Source organism: Lycium ferocissimum, chromosome 3 (assembly GCF_029784015.1).
Source record: "Lycium ferocissimum isolate CSIRO_LF1 chromosome 3, AGI_CSIRO_Lferr_CH_V1, whole genome shotgun sequence".
In the NCBI taxonomy this organism is placed as follows: Eukaryota; Viridiplantae; Streptophyta; class Magnoliopsida; order Solanales; family Solanaceae; genus Lycium; species Lycium ferocissimum.
In genome coordinates this window covers 18565965-18582967 of record NC_081344.1, presented here as the reverse complement: position 1 = coordinate 18582967, position 17003 = coordinate 18565965, and the positions used below count along the sequence as shown (strand labels likewise).

At 35.3% G+C, this 17003-nt stretch overlaps 1 protein-coding gene and 1 long non-coding RNA gene across 2 annotated transcripts in view; both read right to left on the bottom strand.

The window, feature by feature from the left end:
- Window positions 1-17003, bottom strand: part of LOC132049952 (uncharacterized) — a 35184-nt gene that overhangs the window by 6094 nt on the left and 12087 nt on the right. The gene's annotated exons all lie outside the window — the stretch shown is intronic.
- On the bottom strand, window positions 1551-7546 carry LOC132049951 (uncharacterized). The gene is made up of 4 exons (XR_009413194.1): window positions 7210-7546; window positions 5000-5127; window positions 3405-3761; window positions 1551-2514 (listed from the first exon to the last, which is right to left on the bottom strand). It is a non-coding gene; the product is annotated as an uncharacterized LOC132049951 (long non-coding RNA).

Below are 17003 nucleotides of genomic sequence, written 5' to 3'. Positions count from 1 at the left end.
CGTCGCAGCTTTTGAAAAAATATGCGAAACTGTGTTTTATCTTGATATAAATCCCACACTCAAGACAAACAATGTGTAAACCAAAACTTGAGTACACCAGGACTTTTTTTTTTTTTTTGTGAAATTTAGAGTATCGTATAGGTGGTAAAGATTACTTTAAAGGAATTAGTGACCTGCATCTGTTGAGTAAAAAACACTCTTTTCTCAAGCCGTGGTCTCTCTGTATGGCATTTTGTCGAACACTTTATGGACGTCAAAGAAAGCAGCCTTTTTTTTCTCATAGCTAAGTAAGGTACCATTGGCCTCTTCACTGTTATAATGGAAACACAGACAGAATTAAACAAATCAAAGGCAAGTAACTGTAACATGAAAAATATAATGGAGATGGCAATGAGGAAAGAATATGGAGGAATTCAAGAGTTAGAAAAAAGTGAAGCAAGAGAACAATAGAAAAAAAAAAAAGATAGAGAAGGAAGAACATTTCGGAGAGAGTGGAGGGAAAGAATAACGCAGAAATAATGAAGAATGGCAGAAAAGAATCAGTTTTGTAAGCATTGCCAAAGTTTGTGGGGGTGCAATGGGCGAAGCGGCGTGTGTAATTGAGGGGGTTGTTTTTTCAAGGGTGGAAAGTTGTTTTTCCCCCTCAAAATTCTGTAAAAATAGATAAATACAAATCCTGTTCTGTGATGCCACGTCAGCGGGCTTTTGTCCTGCTTTTATATATACTAGGATATTTGCCCGCGCTTCGCCCGGTTGTGAATAAGATCCAAAACTTTGTGTTGCTACATGTAGTGGGGAATAGCACCACTTTTTCGCTTTACATACATTGATCAATAATTTAATAAGTTGCCTAAAATATAAAAATACAATTATAAATTCATAATCCCGAGGTAGCTTATAAACAAAATTATTAAAGAAACAACCTCAAGATGCATTCTAAACTTTGGGATTCGCATGTCGCACCTTGTCACTTATATTAGTATAAAGGTATGATTTACATGATATTGAAAACTACATCTAACCATATTAGCTCAACCTTTCATAAAAATATCAAGCCAAGTGACCCATATATGCACAGTTACATTCAGGACGCAGCCAGGTGGAGCAAAGGGGATTCATCCGAACCCCCTTCGGGAGAAAATTACGCTGTATATATAAAGTTAAAATTACTTTTTATGCATATGTAGTAGTTGTTGAATCCCGTTGAATTGTTTGTGTATTTACTTCCCTATATTTTGAAACCCTTTAGTGAAAATTCTTGCTTATCACATATTACATACATCATACATAGATATCACAGAACTAATCCAAGAAAACAAATGGGAGGAAAGAACACCAATGAGGTAGAAGTTATGCAATAGTAAGCAGAGATAGATTAAAAAATAGATGATCTTACAAATTAATCTTTTTCAAAAAGGCATACACTTTGCAAATAAGCTAGTACATTCACTAAATTGATTCAATGTAACTTAATTACAGAAGAAAGTAACATGTTATGTGAGAAATCACATTCAGGTTCTATGTAGATTGGGCAAGACATTGCCCTGCAAATGATCAGTCTTGAAATTGCAATACAACATTCTCCTCCTCTTCTAAAGCAACCATTTCAATTTTCTTCTTCTCATGCTTTGCTTCTGTTTCTATTTCAAAGCTATTTTTGTGTTTTTTTTCTCCGTGCAATTCTCGAATTCGCCACACAGAAAAAACAATATCTGCTAGACAGTGAAGCAAGTCAACCACAATCCCGTTGAACTAACAAATACATAATTTTGTCATAAACTTGATAAATTAAATTACCATCAACTCAAATTAGTCCTCATGTATCAAACTCATGTTTCCTTTTCCTACTCTAAAACTAACAATTCTGCATAGAAATATCAGTAGGCCTAAGGAATTATAAGCTCCAATACATAAAACATTTTACAAAAAGCCTATGCCAAAGGGTAAATGATCTACCAAGCAGCTATTATATTGGTCTTGAAATTCAAGTATTTGTTCTTTAGGGTTAGTATTTTGTAACATGTTTTTTTTTTTTTTTTTTTTTTACTCCAGAGTATTTTCCAACATGTCTTCTATGAGGATCTATGATTTTTACAATCTTGCTTTTCTTATCATTAAAAATTCCTTGTCTAGAGCTCCAAGCCTCCAATAGGAAAGTGTCTAAAGAGTGAAGTTTGAAAAACAACACTGAATGCTGGGTATAGCATCTCCATGAGATAGCCAAATGAATACAAAAAAGGTAAACTACAAGATATAAGTTCTTTTACTAGCGATATCATACGAAGCCAGCAACTTGAACTTAACAATCTACGATATATCATGCACAACTTAATAACTGCGACAAATGTGCTGCTAAAAGAATGTTAAGTCAAAAAGTATCATCTACCCAACATAGTTGTAAGGAAGGTGATAGAGCACATGACTATCCATTCATGATGTGAATTATTAATCTGAGAAATACTTATCTTTAGAAAGTATTCAAGACAGGTTGGTTCTGCCACACATCAAAAGAACCTGCATGATAAAAGATAACAATCTGTTATCTTTAAAGTAACTCTTCCCCATCTTCTACTTCTATCTTTAGAGATGTTTTAGCAATGTTGAAAAAAAGAAAATTGGCCTTCTGAAATTCTGTGTGTAAAGCATGTGCCAAAATATCAATAGTGGTTCGTGGTCGCACTGTTTCAAGTTCAGGAAAGACTTCCAACACTTCCCATACATTGCAGAAAGGCTACATACACCTTCATGTAATTGCAATAACAACCCAATAAATAGCATAAAACGCAACTACTTCTGCCCAGATCAAAATTAAAATAGGGAGAAAAATTTACACAAAAAATCACATCTCAGTCTACATAGTTTCAGAAACCAAAATTTAAGAATTTGCAAAATTACAAGACAATACTTAACCCGGACCCGACAAAATTAAAAAGTAAAAAGAGCATGTTCAAACAAAATTCAAGCCATCAATATTTGGAAGCAGCACCACAATCTTGTAGGGTCGTGATTTCTTATAGAGCTTGCAGTTATGAAGACATTAGTACGAACATAATCTAGAGGACTCTTACGACCAACAAAAACAACATTTCTCATGAGAAGTATTCTATAAGGACTTAGGAATATTTATCCACAAAAAGTTTATTGGGATTTCAAATATTAAGTCATTAATTTCGGTTACCAATATTTTTTCTTAATAAAGTTCTGGTGTATTTATTATTGGCTAAAATTTAAAAGGTGATGGAACAAATTTGCATCTTCTGCTATCCTTGTCAAGCTCGATAAACTTTGTTTACAAACATTGTATTCATTTCCATATAAAGCTGTATCTTAACTTATTTTCACTAAACTGTTATTAACTGTCAATTTTTTCCCTAATAATTTCAAATCGGGAAAAGTGAAGTTACATATCATGTGCCGAAATGGTGAGAGATCGGTTGGAATATAGACGATACGGGCCTTTGAAAGTTATGGTACTTGAAAGTTATGGTACTTTTCATCTTCGTCATTTCTTCCTTACATGCAACTTTTGTAGATGGATTTCATTTGCAATTGTCATAATGAATGATGAAGAAGAATGATGGCTAATTCCTTTCCTCAGCAATATCAGCTGGCCAAAGAAAAGGGAATATCAGAAATCAAATACTCCTAATATATAGAAGAAAATTTTGATATAATTCAAGAGCTCTAAACGTATTAGTAATACACCAGTGGACAAATACCTCTTGCTAAAAGTCTAAAACCTCTTCTTTCCTTTTCACTTCCTATAAGAAACCAAGAAACTGAGAATTGATAATTTACAAAATGGTTAAATTGCAAAATAAATTCATTGCACTAATAATTCTGCGCCAAAAACATCAATCCATCACTCTCAAACAAACTTTCTATGTAAACCAAATATTAAAATAGTAATAGTAATAGCGTAAAGAAATCCAAAAGAAGGAATGGATAGAGAGGAGAAAGAAAAAATGGAACATATATAGAGAGACCCGAATGAATGGGATCCCCCTAAGCACCAACTGTCGTCAATACTCAAAAATCAGTTTAACCCTTGATTATTAGATCCATTTATATCATTAATTCAAGTCTAAAACATGGTTGTGACAGTGAGGAGATCCACCTGCATTTCATTCTTCAGAATGACCAAGAAACACTTGATTTTGTCTCTTTTACTACCCCTCTTTTATGTTGTATATTGTAACTTTTGACTTGACCCCATAACTCATCATATTGATGCAACACATAATGTGACTGCCAAATGCAAATGTATTGTGGAGTGCAGGACAATATTTCAAAGCATCACAATTAAGAATTCTCATTCATGGTTCTTATTCCCTTTGTGGATGGTACAGGAACATGATCTATCATCTATCAACTAAACACTAAAACAAACATGCCTAATTATAAGCTTCCGTTCAAACAGAAATTATCAAATAATTAACACAATTTAAACACCTATCCCATCCTTATATTGTCTCACAAATTTAAAAACAAAAACTGTTAATCAGACTTTGAAGTACTATTAATTATTGAACCATACAGAAGAGGGGCGAAAAGGTACCATGATCTGGTTGTTGAGTAACATTCTCAGCACAGTGAAGATCCGATTCATAAACTGTGTGCGCAAGCCAATTTGATCTCAAAATTTTATATATATTTTTTTTTATGACTAAGGAACCTGCAGCCGCTACCCTTTGGGTGGTGCGCACAGGGTAAATCCCGCTGCTGTGCAATAGCCAATTTATATTGATACATGTGAATTGCATTCTTAGGCCCTGATATAGTACTAAAGCACCATATGCATCACTTGAGAACAAATGAAAGTGGCTAATATTATCTACTCCCTAATGCAACAACTTTGCCAATTATAATAAAGGTGCTAACCAGATATAAAATTCAGGTTTATCAATTAACATCATAGACTAACTATTTTAGCATGTTATTTCTCAGGCATTTAACAATATTTTCAAGTTGTTCATAAGGGCTTGTGTAAGGCTCTTACTCGGATGGTTGATATTAAAAAAACCACTACATTCTTCATCACATATAAATGAAATTCCATATGTCAATCATGTGCCGTAAAAGATCTGAACTGCTTGATGCCTAGAAAAAGATATTTCAGAGCGATACCTCTTAGTAGGGGTGTACATGGACCGGGTTGGTTCGAATTTTTCAAATACCAAACCAAACCAAACACGTTGGGTTTTTAAATTTATAAACCAAGCCAAACCAATAAAATTCAGGTTTTTCAACTTCGAGTTTTCTCGGGTTATTCGGGTTTTTCGTGTTTTTTTCTGAAAAAGTCTTTATACAAAACATATGACTTTTACTTCAATTATTTCTTTAGTCCTAGTAAGAAACAACCATATAACTAAGGTGATTCTTAAGTAAATAACACAAAATGTGAGATGGGTGATGACAACCTATTAAAATATTAAACAAAAAAAGATAATAAAATCGGTTAAAATAAATGTTGCTAATTAATAAGCCATAAAGAAAATGACTTTAATCTAAATACTAAGTTATGTTAAAATAAGTACGGCTAATAAGTATTAATTACATGACAAAGAAAAAAATTAAGCTATGTATTTTTACGCTCTAAACTAATTATACAAAACTAAAGAATAGACATCCAACATTACTGTCATTCCTACTGTTAGAATTGAATTTATTTTGTTAGCATTAGTTGAGTTGGTTTTGATTTGGGCTTTGTTTGAGTTACTAACATCCATGGGATATAAAACTTATTGGCATTCAAAATTCTAAGTTCAAGCTTAAAATAATATGATAAAAGACAAAAAACTATGAAAAAATTTAGGAAATATTTACAAATTACATTACAAATAAATATTTTTATTTATAAAATATTTTAAAAATCGAGTATTGGTGGCTATTCAGTCATTTTGGTCGCAAATCTTCATTCTACCAAAGAAAGTATTGGAAAAAATTGTAGCAACTTGCAGAAGCTACTTATGGACAGGCGGAAAGGACATCTCAAGAAAGGCCATGATATCGTGGGATACTTTGTGTCTTCCTAAGACTGTGGGGGGCTTAAACATTACCGATTGCATGATATGGAATAGGGCTGCCATACTTAAACACTACTGGAACTTATGCCTCAAAAAAGACAAGCTTTGGATTAAGTGGGTGCATATTTACTATATAAAAGATAGGCCAGTTTGGGAAACAGAGGCTAAACAATCATCTTGGATGATTAACAAGATTATCAAGGCCGGGAAGTATCTAATCGAAGCAGGTATGACCCCCGACACCTTGCTGCATACTCCCACATACTCCATGCGGCACACATACAACATGCTAAGGGGTGTCTTACCAAAGGTTTGGTGGCGGAAACTGACATGCAACAATGCTGGCTGTCCTAGATGGGTATTTGTGCTCTATCTCGTAATTCAAGGTAAGCTTTATACTAGGGATAGATTGCTAAAATGGGGCATGATCAACGACCAAACATGTCCAATATGCGAAGCTATGGAGGAATCAATTCAAAGACCTCTTCTTTGAATGTCCTGCCTCTTCTTATATCTGGTGCAAAATTCTTAAATGGCAAGGATATACTAGACAGGCAATGAGTTGGCATCATGAGCTGCAATGGGCAGCGAACTTTGCTGTAAACAAGGGCTCTAAGGCAGAGGTATATAGGATGGCGTTGGCAGCCACAGTCTACTACATTTGGCAGCTCAGAAATAACAGAATCTTTCAGAAGACATCCAGGACTGGTGATCAAGTTGTGAGGCTAATTATACAGGATGTTCTCTGCCGAGCAAATACCTTTCCTAGGCTGGCTAGAATGATGGTCACTCTCAATTTTTATCCCTAGCTTCCTAGATAGTATAGGTGATATGTTGGTAGTAGGTAGCAGTTGTTGCAAAGCGTTGCTGATGTTCTGTTAAGTCTAAAACTGGGGCTGTCCAGTTTTAGAGGGTCTGGTTTGGTTGTACATATTATTTCCCTGGTAATAAAATCTTTAATTAATTACCAAAAAAAAAAAAAAAAAAATCGAATACATGTAATGTTGGGTCGGTTTGGTTCGGTTTGACTTTTTGTAGCTAAAACCGAACCAAACCAATTATGGTCGGGTTTTTTTTCAACACCAAACCAAGTCAAACCAAACCACTAGTCGGGTTTTTTTTCTCGATTTGACTCGGTTTATCGGTTTGGGACGGTTTGTCGGTTTGCTTTGTATACCCTTACCTATTAGATGAAAGAGGAAAAGAAATATAAACTATTAGATGAAAGAGCAAACAAAAATAATACCAAACCTGTATTCGTCTCCTAGTCTACACAATTATCATGATCTGGTCTAAAGAATTTCATACATGGAAAACATGTGACTCAAAGGAAATACTTTTGGATCTCCTAAGTAAGAGAAAGTTAAAATAACACACACAAAAGCCAAATATGAAATTAAACTACATAAACAGGGAAGGATATTTTACCTGTAACTCCTTGCATAAATTGGGCAAGGATAAGCCAAATTGCAAGCAGCCTTGAGGGAAATAAGAATCAAACAAAAGCAGAAAAAGGGGAAGAGATGTGATACAGGTTCTGAAAATTAAAGAAGAAAAAGAAGAAGAACTATAGCTAAGGAAGAAGGAAAACTAGGACAAAATTATAGATATATTTCTCATTACCTTTCAAACAGCTATACTTACATTATATAGGAAAAGGAAATGATGCCAACACCTACCTCACTGACCTTTACCAGAATTAGTAAAAAACTTGTCAGGACTTGTCCCATAACAGACAAAGGAAATTAAGAGGTCAATATGTAATAAAAGAGAACTATCGACTAAAGCTAAATGGGACTATTCTGGCAATTCCCAAAGTAATTTAAATGCCCTAATTAACTAACTTAACCACCTTGTGCCATTTTCTTAGCTCAATGTACAATCAGAGCTATAACTCGTATCAGATCCCCCTTGTTAAAATCTTCCTTGCCCTCAAGGAAGGAATGAAGGAAATCTCAACTTGAGTGCTCGATAATCTTCCCATGTAGCTTGATCAGGAGGCAACTGATCCCATTGAACTAGAACTTGAGCCACTGCTTTGTTCCCTTTTTGTATCATACGCCTTTCTAAAATCTTCTGAGGTTGAGGGCAATAAGGGCTGGAGACATCAATTACTAGAGGATGAGAAATATTTTTTGGTAGTTTATAGCACTGTTTCAATTGGGACACATGAAAGGTAGGGTGGAGTAAAAGCTGAGAAGGAAGGGATGATCTATATGCTAGTGGCCCAACTTTCTCCATAACTTGGTATGGACCATAATACTTGGCAGATAGTTTGGTGAAGTGACTCCTAGACATGGAAACTTGTCTCTAAGGCTGGATTTTTAAGTACACCCAGTCCCCTTCCTTGAAGTTTCTGTCAGACCTATGCTTGTTAGCTTGTGCTATCATTCTTTGTTGAGCCCTTTGCAAATGATATTTCAAAGAATTACAGTATAAATTTCTTGGTTAGCAGGCTTCTATCAACTTCCTCTAGAGCAGAATCACCTGCTGCATATGGCAAGTGTAGGAGGGGGTTGCCCATACAATGCTTCATAAGGAGTGGACTAAATTGAAGAGTGAAATGAAGTGTTGTACCACCATTCTGTTGCTGCTAGATAAGTGAACCAATCTGTTTGTGAATCAAAACAGAAACATCTGAGATAAGTCTCCAAACACCTATTGACCACTTCCATTTGCCCATCACTTTGGGGATGGTATGCAATAGAAGTATTAAGAGTTACCCCCAACATAGAGAACAATTCTTGCCACATTTTGCTTGTAAAGATTGGATCTCTATCACTTACAATATCCTCTGGCAATCCATGTAATTTGTACACATAATCCAAGAACAGTTTGGCAATGTCTGTGGCTGAATAAGGATGCCTGAGACCTATGAAGTGTGCATACTTAGTTAACCTGTCCACTACAACCCAAATGACAGCTTTTCCTTGAGATTTGGGTAACCCCTCTATGAAGTCCATGCTGATACTGCTCCAATCTGTTGCTGGCAACTTGAGAGGCTAAATTAGTCCTGGATAAGGGGTTGTATCATACTTGTGTCTTTGACAAATGTCATAAGTTTTGATGTAAGCCTATATGTATTCTCTCAGTCCCTTCCAATAGAAAATAGCAGCTATCCTTCTGTACGTAGGTTCTACTCCTGAGTGGCCACCAAATGGTGAATCATGCCATAGTTGAACAATGTCCTTCCTGAGTTGCTCATTTGGTCCCACAACCAGTTTCCCATGTCTTCTCAACTGCTCATGTACAAAAGAGTAACCTTGTACTACAGTTTTCTCCTTCTTTAAAGTTTGTATAGAATCAGTCAACTCAGGGTCTAATGACCAACTTTCCACGATCATTGTTAATAGGTCTGTCTTAACAGTGGACAGTGTTAATGCAAAGAAATTCAACCAATGGAAGTATGGATAGAGCATCAGCTACCTTATTTTCCCTTCTCTTCTTGTACTCAATGATGAAATCATACTGCATTAACTTTTTTATCCACTTAAGTTGAGATCCTGTATGCAGTTTTTGTTCCAGAAGAAATTTAAGGGCCTTCTGATATGATTTCACAATGAAAGGTATGATGGTCAAGTATTGGTTCTATTTATTAACAGCCATAACTAAAGCTAGTAACTCTTTATCATACACTGAGAGGGTCTGATGTTGAGGAGATAACCCTTTACTAAGGTAAGCAATTGGTTGCCCATGTTGCATCAATACTGCTCCAATTCCCATGCTACAAGCATCAGTCTCCACTACAATGGAGATGGAGAAATCTGGTAATCTTAATACAGGAGCTGATGTCAAAACACTTTTTAGTTTCTCGAAGGCTGCAGTAGCCTTACTAGATCATTTGAAATTATCCTTCCTCAAAAGATCAGTAAAAGTTTTGCTAATGACCCCATAGCCTTTGATAAACCTCCTGTAATATCCTGCTAAACCCAAAAAACCTATAAGTTGTTTGAGGTTTGTTGGTTCAGGCCAAGATTATATTGCTTCCACTTTTTTGGGGTCTGTTTCCACTCCTTTAGCTGAGATGTAATGGCCAAGATATTCCACTCTTTCAGCTGCAAACACACATTTACTTTCCTCGGCAAAAAGTTGATGTTGAACCAGTAAGTCAAATGTGATCTTCAAGTGTTGCACATGTTCCTCTAAGCTCTTACTAAAAACCAAGATGTCATCAAAGAAAACTAGAATGAATTTCCTTAAATCACTCTGAAAAATGTGATTCATTAATCCTTGAAAATTGGATGGGGCATTGGTTAAGCCAAATGGCATTACTAAGTATTCATAATGCCCAGAGTGTGTTTTAAAGGCAGTTTTCTGTATATCTTCAGGTGCCATTCTCATATGGTGTTATCCAGCTCTTAGATCAATTTTTTAGTACACTTGTGATCCTCCCAACTCCTCTAGTAGCTCTTCTATGATAGGGATAGGGAATTTGTCTTTCACAGTGACCTTATTAAGAGCTCTATAGTCTACACATAGTCTCCATGTTCCATCCTTCTTTCTTACTAAAACCATAGGGGATGCATAAGAACTGGAACTATATTGAATCAGTCATTGACTCAGCATTTCTTGAATCATCCTCTCTATGACATCTTTTTGTATAGGTGAATATCTATAGGGTCTGTTGTTAATAGGAGCACTGCCCTTTACTAAAGGAATGTGGTGATCAAACACTCCCCTAGATGGAGGTAATTGCTTAGGATCATTAAAGAGATTTTTGTATTCTTCCAGTAAGGTTTGCACCTCAGCTGGTTTCTCTCCTTCCCCTTGTGTACTTACTTCCTCATCTAATGTTTCATTGCAGACCTTGATCATGAAGATCTGAGCATTGTCCACAGAGATTTTGTTCAGTGCCTTTGGCTCTACTGTTTTAAATGAGGGATAAGTTCCTTGTAGAGTTACAGTTTTCTCTTGAAAAACAAATTGCATAAACAGTTTTCCAAAATTCATTTGGATGTCACCCAACTTGCAAAGCCATTGGATACCCAATACAACATCACAACTGCCTATTGGAAGCACCAGGAAATCATCTTGGAACAAGACTCCTTGTATCATCCAATTGGATTCTTTGCTTCCCCTCATAGACTGTATTACTCTCCCATCAGCCACAGAAACATCTTGTGGTTGAATTTTGTGGAATTTGCACCCTATTCTGATAGCAGCCTTCTCATTGATAAAATTGTGGGTGGATCCACAATCAATTAGGATAGTAATGGGCTTCTGTTTAGTGTACCCTTCTATCTTCAAAGTCTTATAGCCTCTTGTCCCATTCAATGCTTGAAGAGAGATTTCACAACTCTCTATAGATTCCTCCTCAGTTGTTAGTACTTCAAGATTCTCCTCTTCTACCACTTGTTCTTCAAATATTACAGGTTCACATTCCTCAATTTCCATAGCATACAAATGCCTTTTTGGTTTGCATTTGTGACTAGGAACAAACTTCTCATCACAGAAAAAACATAGCCCCTTTGCCCTTTTCTCATCCATCTCAGTTGAGGTCAATCTTCTTCTCCTATTACTGTCAAAACTAGCAGTAACAGGCTTCCTGAAAGTATTTGTATTACTCCTGTTCATCCTAGTCAAGCAATATCCAGATGGGTTCTTAGGAATGGAATGACCACCCAAAGTAGGGGTTCCCTTCATAGCTTTGCACTGAGCATCAAAATTAGATTCATGTAGCCTAGCCAAATGATAGGCTTGTGGCAAGGAAGTAGGATTTCCAATCTTAACAGCATTGCTCAGTTCTGGTTTTAAGTTGTTCAGAAATATGCTTATAGCATGCTCCACTGATATGTTAAGCCTAGTCATAACACTATCAAAAGCCTTCTGATTGTCCTTCACAGTACCAGTGTGCTTAATGTTCATCACCTCAGTCATAGGGTCTGTATACTCTGCTCCAAATCTATCAGCAAGGGCATAAACATATTCTTCCCAAGAAGGGGGTGGCATATTAGGTCTGCTTCTCATATACCCTTGATGCCATTGTACGCATCACCATCAAAGTAAAGTGCTACTAACTTCATTCTTTGATGGGTAGGTATGTCCTCAGCTGAGAAGAACTGCTCCACCTTGTAGAGCCAATTCCTCAAATCCTCTCCATTAAATTTAGGGAACTCAATTTTGGTGTATTTGGTGAAAGTAGGGTTGGAAAAATTGGGTTGGTTATGTGTTTGGTTAGCTGGATAGTGAGTATGATTTGGAGGGTTCTGGTGAGGATAGGGGTTTTGAGGATAAGGATTTTGAGCTACATATGGAGTATGGTGGTAAATTGATTGAGGGATTTGAGTGTTTTGAGCATAATAGGTCGGATATGGAGATGATTGACCATAAGAAATGGTGGGTTGTTGCATACTATACTGGTGGATAGGGGATTGAAACTGGATAGGTGGAAAATGTAAGATTGATGCAGGGGGAAATTGAGAATATGGGATTTGAGACATGCTTGTTTGAAAAGGAAGGGATGGATAATTAGATTGAAAATTTGAGCTCAAATTAGGAAGGGTTTGCGAAATAGGGGTGCTAGGGTTACCTTGTGCTTGTGTACTAGCAGTAGAAGGACCAGCTGGAAATGGAGCTAATATTTGAGGAGTGCTGGACTGATTGTTGGTTGGATTCACCTGTATTGTTTGCCTTCCCGACATGGGGGTTGACAAACCCCAAATTCGAATGGTGGGTCGCTTGGAGAGTAAAGCGAACCCCCACTGGCAACCGGATTTTTATCTCTTTCCGGTCTTCTTCCACCAGCAACAACATCATTCAACTCGCGAAGGGTCCTTTCCTGATTCCTTATGGTCTATTCTTGGTTAGCTTCCAGTTGTTGTTGACGACTATTGAAACTTGCCATGTCTGTAGACATTTTTTGTAATAAACTCATCAGCTTTTGCATTTCACTTGCCATGGATCCACAGTACCAGCAAAGTGCTCTGATACCACTGATACAGGTTCTGAAAATTAAAGAACAAAAAGAAGAAGAACTATAGCTAAGGAAGAAGGAAAACTAGGACAAAATTATAGATATATTTCTCGTTACCTTTCAAACAACTATACTTACATTATATAGGAAAAGGAAATGATGCCAACACCTACCTCACTGACCCTTACCAGAATTAGTAACAAACTTGTCAGGGCTTGTCCCATAACAGACAAAGGAAATTAAGGGGTCAATGTGTAATAAAGGAGAACTATCGACTAAAGCTAAATGGGACTATTCTGGCAATTCCCAAAGTAATTTAAATGGCCTAATTAACTAACTTAACCACCTTGTGCCATCTTCTTAGCTCAATGTACAATCAGAGCTATAACTCGTATCAAGATGGAGGCTCTTTGCTTCCGTCAATAGACGCCATAACCGGTTGTAAGCGAGCGAAATAGGAAGAGAAGGGAATTAAGGGACTGTTGGTGGTAAAAATGTAAAGCGACGGCTGAGTTTTCAATTTTAAAGAGAATCGGTTACCTTGGGCCGCAGTTGTTGGGGGGTGTAAAGAGCGAAGAGGTGTGTGTTCTTACCGATGTTTAGTTTTCAAGGTGTTTTTTTGATATTTTTTTCCCCTCAAAAATCTGTAAAAAAAAAAAAGGATAAATACAGACCTGATTTTTTTCCCCCTCAAAAATCTGTAAAAATAGATAAATACGAACCTTGAATTTCTGTGATGCCACGTCAGCGGGCCTTTGGCCTGCTTTTACATAGATATATATGATATGTAAACAACTGTATTCATGAATCTGATTGTTAAAAAGTTATAGAGTAAATACAAAAAGTAGTGACAATTGAGACTACAAAAGACATTTATTTCCGTCATAATTATATTAAGTGTATTAGAATCAAAATAACATGACCTTTTTTTACCAACATCTACAAAATAATTAGTAGTTTTTATGTCCAAAAACGATCCTTTTCTTGTAGATTCTTGTTGTTGTTTAGCTCTTTCATAATTCCACAATAATGTGGCGATGCTATTTCGGAGTTGATCAATGTCAAAATTGCGCTCCGAAATTGAATGTTGGTAGATGAAATACTAGGCAACGTATCCTTTGGTTCTGGACACGGACTTCTAGCATATCAAGAAGTACCCGAAAATTGTTTGCCAAAGCATATTAACCTGAACTTCGTTAAGTGTTGATCTTGAAAAATTCACAATCTCCGCATTCATATGTGAGCTCAAGTGAGAACTTGGAATTTAATAGTCAGTGGGACATAATAATTCCACTCCTGCAAAATGAAACCCAAATTCAGTCAAAAAATATTGTTACATACACTAGCATATGTTATACAATTTGTGAATAAAAAACACCTAAAAACAATTGCTCCAACAAACCGCAGGTATGTACATATCAAACTGCATTCAGAAACCAACAAACTCAACTGTACCAATATTCAAAAATTAATTGCATTAAAGCCAACTGCATTCAAAAACCAAAAAATTAGCCGGTGTAAACAAATGAAATTACACATATAATATACATTAAAAAACACTCTACTTTTTACCAGACGCGATGTATTATATGCACAAAACTTTACCTAGTATGAGTCTGCAACTTAAATGACCCAAAAAGTAGCTGTAGGAATTAAAATAACGCAATTAAAAAAAAAAAGTTATCAAAGCAACCTTTGCGCACTAATTTAGTGCGCAATAGGACCAAACTGCAAATTTACAGTTAAGTCCTATTGCGCACTAGTTTAGTGCGCAATAGGGGTTATATTTTTTTTTGGTACAATTTTAAAGTTTTGAAATTTTACGTTTTTTTCATACTTTGTCCAAAGCGTAGTCATGTTTCAAAAAGCCGGAATATTAATATTTTATATAGAACCTGATATCTTTTTCTGCGAACAATAATGTAGGCTCAATACATCAAGTATATGTAAACGTTTGGATCGTCGTTTTAGGGGTTGCAAAGTGCCCCGAAGTAAGTTTTGTTTGTTTGGAAACTTGTTATCTAAAGGTTTAAGTGTTTTATTTATAATTAGTTTAGGATGTCACGCGAGTTAGTTATAAGCGATAACAAAGAGTATATTTATCATTAAGAAATAGATACGCAAAAAATATACTTAATTTTTACTTAAACCATACATCATGCACCCAAGTTGTTTTCTCAATGCTCCCACCTAGGTTTGATCCCTGGTGGTTGGGATAAAAAAAAAAAAAGAGATGGCTAAACCACTAAGCCAAGTTGGTGAAAGCTACAAAGTAGACACTTTTTATTTTTTATAATGTTCGTATAATGCTATCTAACTTGTTTTCATAAATTGAATTTCGAGCCTTGAAATTGACATTCAAAAATATCATTACCACGGGATTACCATCTTGAAATATATTTTTATCATTAGATTTTTACTAAAGATAAATGAAAATTTTGCACCAATTTGGGGCAAAATTCAAATTGAATGGGATAAAAGAGGTTTTGCTAAAAAGTGGCCCGACCAAACCGCGTTGTGGCGGTTTGCGCGGCTAGATCTTGCAAAAACACGCAAAATTAAAAAAAAATCGCCTAAATCGGACGTTCGAGCGCAAAGTTATGACCATTTAAAGTTTCACCAATATACAACTACTTTTTCTCCCTATACTCATCATTTGATAATTTTATATTATTTTATAACTACTTAAGTCTACTGGATAAAAAATTTATGGGATTTGCATAAAACATTAATTTACTGCTTATTCAAATTTTTTTTTTTAATAATGTTTAAATCAAAACTGCGCTATAAAATAAAACACTTAGACCTTTAGATAAAAAGATTCAGACAAATAAAACTTACTTCGGGGCACTTTACGAATTTCTAAAAATGACGATCCAAACGCTTACGTTTCGCATACTTGATGTAATGAGGCACATTATTATGCTGGCCTAAAAGAGATATCGTGTTCTATATAAAATATTGATATTAGCGTTTTGAAACATGAGTAATCTTTGGACAAAGTATGAAAAAAAACGTGAAATTTCAAAACTTTAAAATTGTACCAAAAAAAAAAAAAAAACCTCTATTGCACACTAATTTAGTGCGTAATAGGACTTAATTGTAAATTTGCAGTTTGTTCCTATTGCACACTAATTTAGTGCGCAAAGGTTACTTTGGTAACTTTTTTTTTTTAATTGCGTTATTTTGGTCCCTGCAACCACTTTTCGGGTCATTTAAGTTGCGGACTCTGTAACTGATGCATTGGATCACTGATTATCTTAAAGTTTTATATTGAGATTTATTTTTGCCTTCTAACATCTTTGTTTCTTCTGTTCTAACCGATACTACTCGGGTCAGGTACATAATCTGCATGATTGCAAAATATTCTGTTTGTGATTGAACATACTTATGGTTAGGGGTATATATGGACCGGGTTGGTTCAAATTTTTTTAAAATTTACTTGGCATAGGTTCCATTATTACCTATTTATGGAACATAACTAAACTTTTCAATAATTATATTTAGTAGCTAAAATATAACATATTTACTTCGTATAGCTACATTTTTTTACCGCTATCCGATAACTTCACACCCCAAATTTAAGCCAACAAAAACGTCTCTCTCTCCTATCCCACTAAATACACGCCATTATTCACAATATCCCTTAATTTCCTCCAATTTCAAATCAGTTTTACAATTCTACAACTTCCTTTTGTTATCTCTAATTAACTACTCATTAATTTCACTCATGATTCAAATCTAATTCCCAAAAAAGGTAAGAGTCTATATTGATTTTTAATTTTCACCGTGTATTTAACCTATATTTTTGGAGTTTTTTTTTGTTTGAATCTGTAATGCAACTCTAAATAATTAATTATCAGTGTTTGTTCTTGGTTGTTTTTTCTTAGATTCAAGTGAAATGGCTAAGAAAGCTTCTACAGAGTAAGAAATAGAGGTATAGAACCCGAATTTGAGATTCCTAATTTTTCTTTCAGAATTTCTCAACATATTTGCCATTGCGAGGCTCTTATCTTGAGAATCGTTCAAAAAAATTAACGATCTGGTTTGGTTTGTTTATTAAG